Below are 8,763 nucleotides of genomic sequence, written 5' to 3'. Positions count from 1 at the left end.
GAGGGTAATGCCAGGGAGAGAAGAACTCATAGATCTGTTCATGAATCTAGAGCGCGATGTCGAGCTAGAGGTCATCCAACATAGATGAGATGGTGCGGGTCGCCTGTGCTGAGGAGGAGCCGCTCCTGCCGAAGGAGGAGGAGCGCTGGAGGGTGCCGAACGTCGTCAGCTTTGCCATCATGTGTTGCGGCCTTCCTTCGTCGGGAGGCGCCCCCCACCTAGACGCTGTTGTTGGGGTTGTGGCTGATGATGATGGTGTAGTCCCTGGACGCCCCGGCGGAGGGGCACTGTAGTCGCCAGCGTGGTGCTCAACATTGCAGATGACGACGCCTTCGAGGATCCCACGGAGCGGTAGGACGTCGCTGATGGAGAGCGTGGCACGGTGACCGCAGTAGTACTCATAGTAAAGCTAGGCAGAGATTGTAATTGAATAAGTTTGTGGGGGAGCCCTCGAGTAAATAGTCCTTTGAATTTAAGAGTACATTAGTCCTTTTCGTGATGAAATCACTTTGTAAGTGGCGAATTTGTGCACAGAATGAACAAATTTTCATCTTTTTGTTATGGCAAACAGTCTTTTTAGCTTCCTCTCTTTGTAGAAGAGGTTTCGGTGCCCTCCGACCCTTCCCATGGCTCAAGTTGTAAAGGCTAAGAGTGCGGGTGAAATAGTTCTGATCATGCTGGTGAGCAAGGAGGTCGTAGCCGCTGAGGCATGGGTTTCTCGCAGTCCTACCAGTTGTACTCATAATTTCTTCCCAAAATCCTAGCCCTTAGGACTTGTTACAGGAAGAGTGGAAAACTTAGAGAATGTTTGCAAAGGTAACACAGGAAGTGTTTGCAAGATAAATGTACTTGTATAATTTGTAACAGCCCCCGAGTGAGGTCCAACACCTTGCAATTTGCAGGTGTCGAATGTCACTAAGGATCGGGGATTTATAAAGACAAAAACTGATAAGGAAAAGTATGCATTTATTTAAGGGTAAAAATGACGTAGCTGCTCAATGTTCCAGGCGTTGGTGAAGACCTCGCCGTTGATGGTTTTCAACTTGTAGGTGCCTGGGCGGAGTATTTCCGTGACAACATATGGCCCCTCCTAGGGTGGGGAGAGCTTGTGGTGGTCCTTGTTGCTCTGCATGAGGCAGAGGACAAGGTCCCCGACATTGAAGGCTCGGTCCCACACCCATCGGCTATGGTACCATCGCAACGCCTATTGGTACTTGGCTGAATGGAGGAGGGTGATGTCACAGGCTTCGTCTAGTTGGTCCATGGTGTCTTGGTGGGATGCCTCGGCTCCCTATTCATCGTATGCTCTGATTCTTGGTGCTCCATAGTCGAGGTCTGTTGCGAGAACGGCCTCAGAACCATAGACCATGAAGAAAGGTGTGTAGCCGATGGCCTAGCTAGGAGTTGTCCTTAGGCTCCAGAGCACCGCTGGGAGCTCGATGACCCAGCGCGCACCAAACTTGTTCAACCGGTTGAAGATCATAGGCTTTAGGCCTTGTAGGAGCATGCCATTTGCGCGCTCGACCTACCCGTTCGTCCGGGGGTGCGCGACGGCCACCCAATCGATTTGGATGTGTTGTTCATCACATAATCAAATGAATTTCCTGCTGGTGAACTGTGTGCCATTGTCTATGATGATGGAGTTTGGTACTCCAAAGTGATGGATGATGTTGAGGAAGAACAGCATAGCTTGCTCGGATTTGATCGTGGAGATCGGTCGAGCTTCGATCCATTTCATAAACTTGTCTATGGTGACAAACAGGTGGGTGAAGCCCCCGGGCGCCTTTTTGAGTGGCCCAACTAGGTCGAGCCCCCAGACCATGAAGGGTCATGTGATGGGGATCATCTAGAGTGCCTAGGCTGGGAGGTGAGTCTGCCGAGCGTAGTACTGGCACCCTTCATAGGTGCATACGATTTGCTCGGTGTCGGCTACTGCAGTGGGCCAGTAGAAGCCCTATTGGAATGCATTTCCAACCAAGGTCCTCAGCGCAGCATGGTGACCGTAGACCCCATCATGGATGTTGCTCAGCAGAAGTCTTCCCTGTTCGCTAGGGATGCAGAACTGCAGGATCCCGGTGTGGCTCTGTCTGTAGAGTTCGCCCTCTACAAGAACGAAAGACTTGGCGCGACGTGCAAGTCATTGAGCTTCCATCTTGTCCATTGGCAGTGTGTCACGGAGGAGGTAGTCGAGGTAGGGCGTTCTCCAGTCATCTAGAGGGACGAGCTCTGTAGCTGGATCCTCTTCAAGCTCCATGACCTCAGGGTCAGACGGAGCAGTCGGCGGATCAGCCCTCGGGGCCGAATTAGTCGGGCCATCTTCGGCCTATTCTGACCCTTCGTAGCACACCGAGGGTATGTGTTGGTCACTGGCGAAGATGCCCGTTGGCACCGGCTCTCGACGCAATGCCACCTTCGCGAGTGCATCGGCCGCCTCGTTGAGGCGCCTTGGGACGTGATTAAGTTCGAGGCCATCGAACTTGTCCTCTAGCCGTTGGACTTCTTGGCAGTACGCAGCCATCTTGGCGTCATGGCAGCTGGACTCCTTCATGACTTGGTTAACGACCAGCTAAGAGTCACCCCGAATGTCGAGGCGTCGAATGCCTAGCTCGATGGCGATGCATAGGCCGTTGACGAGTGCCTCGTATTCGGCCACATTATTTGATGAGGGAAAATGGAGCCGAATCATGTACCTCATGTGGACCCTGAGGGGTGATACAAAGACCAGCCCCACACCGGTGCCCTTCTTCATCATCGACCCGTCGAAGTACATCATCTAGTACTCTTGATCAATGACCGCCAGTGGCATCTAGACCTCAGTCCACTCCGCGATGAAGTCAGCCAGCACTTGGGACTTGATCACCGTTCGGGGGGCATACGTGGTGCCTTGATCCATCAGCTCGAGTGCCCACTTCAAGGTTCTTCCCGTGGCGTCCTGGCTATGGATGACCTTGCCAAGGGGGAATGATGTTACGACAGTTATAGGGTATGACTCGAAGTAATGGCGTAGCTTCCTCTTAGTGATGAGGATGGCATATAGGAGTTTCTGAATTTGGGAGTAGCGGGTTTTGGAGTCGGATAGTACCTCGTTGATGAAGTACACTAGGCACTGCACCTTGAGGGCATGTCCCCTCTTCTTCCTGCTTTGCCACCAGGGTGGCGCTGACCACTTGCGTGGTGGCCGCTATGTATAGCAGGAGGGATTCTTCGTCGCTTGGAGGAACTAGGACTGGGGGTTTTGTTAGAAGTAGCTTGACCATGTCAAGCGCCTCCTGGGCCTCGGCTATCCACTTGAAGCAGTTGGCTTTCTTCAGGAGTCGATAAAGGGGGAGTCCTCATTCGCCGAGGCGCAAGATGAATCGGCTGAGGGCGGCGAGGCACCCTGTGATCCGTTGAACCCCTTTATGTTCTGGATCGGACCCATCCTTGTGATCGCTGAGATTTTCTCTGGGTTGGCTTCGATGCCATGCTCGAAGACGATGAAGTCGAGCAGCATGCCCCTCGGGACCCCAAAAACACACTTCTTGAGATTGAGTTTGATGCCATTTGCCCGGAGTTTCGCAAAGGTTTGTTCAAGATCGGCGACAAGGTGGCTAGCCCGTTTGGACTTAACTACGATGTCGTCGATGTAGGCCTCAACGGTCCACCCGATGAGGTCCCCGAAGCAGTTGAGCATACAGTGCTGGTAAGTTGCCCCAGCATTCTTCAGACTGAACAGCATTGAGATGTAGCATAACGATCCAAAGGGGGTGATAAAAGACGTTGCGAGCTGGTTGGACTTCTCATCGCAATTTGGTGGTAGCCAGAGTACGCATCAAGGAAGCAGAGGGTTTCGCATCCTGAGGTAGAGTCGACTATTTGGTCTATGCGTGGTAAAGGAAATAGGTCCTTTGGGCATGCCTTGTTGAGACCCGTGTAGTCAACACACATCCTCCATTTCCCACTCTTCTTTCGTACAAGAATGTGATTTGCTAACCACTCTGGGTGGTGTACTTCCCTGATGAATCCGGCGGCCAACAGTTTTGCTATCTCTTCACCGATGGCCCTGCACTTTTCCTCGTCGAAGTGGCATAGGCATTGCTTCACCGGTTTGGAGCCTCGGTGGATTTTCAAGGTATGCTCGGTGACCTCTCTTGGGATGCCTAGCATATCCGAGGGTTTCCACGCAAAGATGTCTTTGTTGTCACGGAGGAAGTCAACGAGCACACTTTCCTATTCGGAGGAGAGCATGGTACCAATGCATACCGTTTTACCCTCAGAGCTGCTGGGGTCTATGAGGACCTCCTTGGAGCCCTCTGCCGATTCGAACGACCCGGTTGATTTCTTCGTGTCGGGCGCTTCTTCGGCGACCTCCTCCTTGAGGGCGGCGAGTTCCCTAGAGGCGATGATTGCTGTGGCGTGGCCACAGCACTCGACCTTGCACTCATAGGCCCGCTGGAAGGAGGTGCAGACGGTGATGACCCCGTGTGGGCCTGGTATCTTCAGCTTGAGGTATGTGTAGTTGGGGATGGCCATGAACTTCGTGTAGCATGGACGTCCTAGGATGGCGTGGAAGTTTCTAGGGAACCCTACTACCTCGAAGGTGAGGGTCTCAGTCCTGTAATTGAACTGATCCCTAAAGGTAATGGGTAGATCAATCTGTCTGAGTGGCATGGCCTGCTTTCTAGGGACAACGCCGTGGAAAGGTGCTTGGATTGGGCGGAGGTGCGTCCGGTCGACGCCCATTACGTCGAGCGTCTTTACGTACATGAAGTTGAGGCCGCTGCCTCCGTCCATCAGAACTTTGGTGAGGTGCTTTGGGCCGATGATCGGGTCGACGACAAGCAGATACCTTCCCGGGTGCAGGATGGTGTCTGGATGGTCAGTCTGATCGAAAGTTATGGCAGACTCCGACCATCGGAGAAAAAGTGGTGTGGCCGATTGGGCCGTGTAGACTTGGCGGCGTGCGACCTTCTGACGATGTTTGGAGTTGTGGGCCGTTGATCCTTTGAAGATCATGAGGCAGCCGTCTAGCATTGGAAAGCCATCGTCCTTTTCCTTGGTGTCGTTAGCAGTGGGGGCAGGCTCCTTCCCCTGCTCCCCCTTGTTGGCGCTTCCGGCCAAGAACTTCCGCATGAGGCCGTAGTCCTTGAGTAGGTGTTTTTATGGGAAAGGCGTGGTTCGGGCATGGCCCTTCGAGCATTTTTTTTGAAGTGATTCGGAGTGCCCTCTGCAGTCTTCTGACCACCCTTGCGGTCAGCAGCAGCCACGAGCGATTCATCGTGTCGTTGCTTCTTATTCTTTCTTTTGGCGGAACGGTTGGAGGCGCCTTCGTCGGCGTCCTCGTCCCGCCTCACCTTGCTGTTGGAACGGTCGAAGATTGCTCCGACCGCCTCTTCTCCTGAGGCGTGGCTGGTGGCGATGTCTAGGAGCTCCTTGGTGGTCCGTGGGCCCTTGCATCCTAGCTTATGAACCAAGGACTTGCAGATGGTTCTAGACAGGAAGGCTCCTATCATGTCGGTGTTGGGGACATTGGGAAGCTCGTTGCACTACTAGGAGAAGCGCTGGATGTACCCGCGAAGGGTCTCACCGGCCTTCTAGCGATAGTTCTTGAGGTCCCATGGGTTCCTAGGGCATTTGTACGTGCCCTAGAAGTTTCCCATGAAGATCCCCTTTAGATCCGCCCAACTCTGGATTGCGTTGGACGGCAGGTGTTCCAACCATGCTCGAGCCGAATCAGCCAAGAATAGTGGAAGGTTGTGGATAATGAAGTTGTCATTATCCACACCACTGGCTTGGTAGGCAAGCCGATAGTCTTCAAGCCAAAGCCTGGGGTTTGTCTCCCTGGAGTACTTAGGGATATTAGTAGGTGGTCGATACCTTGGCGGGAATGCAGCATTGAGGATGTGCCGGCTGAAGGCCTAAGGCCCTAGGAGGCCGGGGCTCGGGCTTCGGTCCTCGCTGCTATCATAGCTTCCGCCACGTTGGGGATGATAGCCATGGTGGGCTCCTTCCCTTGGGTCGCTGTAGGCGCGTCTACGGGCGTCGAGGGTGCTATGTGCGTCGCGGTTGTGCCCAAGACGTTGATGCACCGAGATTGCAGCGCGCTGCCCGTCACCTTGCAACGCCTGGTGGACGGATGCATCCCTAGCAGGACGTACCGAGGGTGTATGCTAGCTGGTGTCAGGCTCGCATTGCTGAGACAACGAGCTCTTCGCCTGTTGTGCTACCGCACGCTCAAGTAACGTGCGGATTTCACGGTGGGCCCGGTGATCCTCGGGCGTCGCAGCCTCTGGAAGGCCACAGAGCAAGGCCGTTGTGGCGGCGATGTTCTGGCTTGCCCGAGCAAAGTGGGGAAGGGTTTCATCATCGGCGATGATCCTTCGGTTTACGTCGCGGGCCACGGTGCGCGCATGCCCTCCATCTCCGTGGCGCCTGATCTCATCGATCTTCCCGTACTCCCGAACAAGTTCTTGTCCGACCTCGTCTATCTCTCGCTTTCGGGCTCTTAGCTGCTCCACCCCAACATGAGGTGGGGCAGCTGTCCCTCTCTCGGTTATGCCACCATGGTTGCCTCCCGGGGTAGTCTCCTCCGTGGAGATGCTTTCAACATGTCCCTCAGAGGTTTCCGCCATAAAATATTCCTGGGAGGGATGATGGCTTCCCCTGCCAGAGTCAGAGTCAAAGTTCGACCCTAGCCCCTCTGTGAGGAGGCCGTGGAGGGATTCCATAGTGCTCTCGATCATCCCTATGAACTCATTGTTCAAGGGGGACAGGATCGTGCGTTGTGCCACAAGGTGGCTAACGGTCGCCGCGGTGTTGTGGAGACCGAACAGAAACACGATTAGGGCGCTCCGTGCGGAGTGTTCCGGAGAGAGGGTGAGGCGGCGCGGGTCCTCCCTGGATAGCTGTGGTCCAAGAGGGAAGCCGAGCTGGCACTCAAGCCTCCCGTTGTTGACATTGACAAAGGGAAAAGACTAGACGGCCACGTGGGCCAGCACCAACTCTCCTCCCAGTGTGACAATGAAGTCCAGGTCACCGAAATGCACATGTGCGCCTAGAACCTAGATGATTGCATGGTTAGCCATCTGTGGCCTGATTTGGAACACACAAAGCCCCCTACCTGGCGCGCCAACTATCGGTGTTTCGAACAAACATCGGCTAGTAAATTTATGATTGTTGCACGTTAGGCCCGGATGGTGCACTAAAGGACACGAGGTTTATACTGGTTCGGGCTAAATGTCCCTACGTCTAGTTTGCTGCTGCTACTCATGTTATTAATACTAAAAATGGTTTGTAGTAGGGGGTACAAATGGTCAAGAGAGGGACGAGTCCCAAGTATCTGATGGAATGATCGAAAAGGTCATCAGGAGCTTGGTCGCTGCTCAGCTGTGTGTGAAGCATTGCGTGTTCAACTTATCTGTCAAGAGTCGATCCCCTTAGTGGGGGCCCTACCCTCCCTTTTATAGATCAAGGGGGGAGCAGGGGTTATAGATGGGAGAAAAATCAGAGGCCAAGAAGCCCCTTCAAAGGTGTTGGGCCCTCCTTTTTCGCTGAGCCAGCCTTGCTGACACGGCCAGACGGTGTTAGGGATTGGCACGTTCGCCGGGTGCCCGTGTCCTAGCGATGCCATGCCCTTACCAGATCAGCAAGTGGCCACATCATGTCCCACCCCTCCGGGCGGCGTGTTGGACAAGGGTGTTGACCTGTGGCCCTGTGGGGAGTGGATGGCGCGGTGATAGTACGTCCATCACTATAGAGGGCACGAGTCTCTTCCTAGACCGTAGTGGTTGTCGTACATCTATGTCAGGTTCCATGTCCGAGGGCTAAAGGTGGCGCCTATAACACTATTCGGACTCTACCATGCTGGAATGGTCTAAAGCGCCCATCCTGTCGTACCCTAGTGGTACTTTCCTACCGCGGAGCAGGGCATGGTCCTTGGTGTTGCGTTTGACTCGAATGTCATGTCGTATCCTGTGCTCATCTTTATGAAGGCACATGGTGTACTCGTCGAGCGAGGCGGAGTCTGCCCTTGGCCGTCGGGCGAGGCGGAGGAGGCCCTTGGCCGTTAGGCGAGGCGGAGCCTAGCCCTCGGGGGTCGGGTGAGGCGGAACTAGTCTTCCATCGTCCAGACAAGAAACACTTGAGTGATGGGTTCAGGGAGCTCTTATCGGATATGTTCAAGTGAAACCTGGGTCCATCATTCATGACGGAGTTGGCATGACCCACATGCGGCATCCTACTACTGCGTACCTACTGAGCATATATGTTTAGACTTGTGAGCCTTGCCTTGCTTTTCTCTGCACGTCTCCTGGTTCCTACCGAGTGGGCATCCCCGGTCGGATGGCTACAGTCGGCTCTAAGTGTGCCAGTCAGAGAAGAGCAGTGAGTAGGGTTCCCACGAGCCCTGGTCAGAGAGACGCGGGGTCGGAGTCAGAAGTATCGCTTTGGGCCAGGCCTTTCGATCGGAGAGGCCTTCCGATCGGAGAGGGCGTTCAGAGGCGTCTGGAGGCCGAAGCGAGTGCTCCAATCGGAGTGGAGGGTTGAAGGGGTCGATGAGCAGGTGCCGCTCCTTTTGGTTCAGACCTTCTGGTCAGCGACTGGGCCATCCTTCTAGCCTATTGTATTTAGACTCTTGGGCCAAGCCTTGGCGCGGAACCTAGTCCCCGAGGGACCCCGGGTTTATGAACCCAACCGAACTTATCTAGCTCTTCCATGAACACCTTGTTCATCATATTCATGAAGTAGGCTAGGGCATTAGTGAGTCTAAAGGACACAACGGTGAAC

Source organism: Miscanthus floridulus, chromosome 1, assembly GCF_019320115.1.
Source record: "Miscanthus floridulus cultivar M001 chromosome 1, ASM1932011v1, whole genome shotgun sequence".
Lineage (NCBI taxonomy): Eukaryota > Viridiplantae > Streptophyta > Magnoliopsida > Poales > Poaceae > Miscanthus > Miscanthus floridulus.
This window is presented reverse-complemented; position numbering follows the sequence as displayed.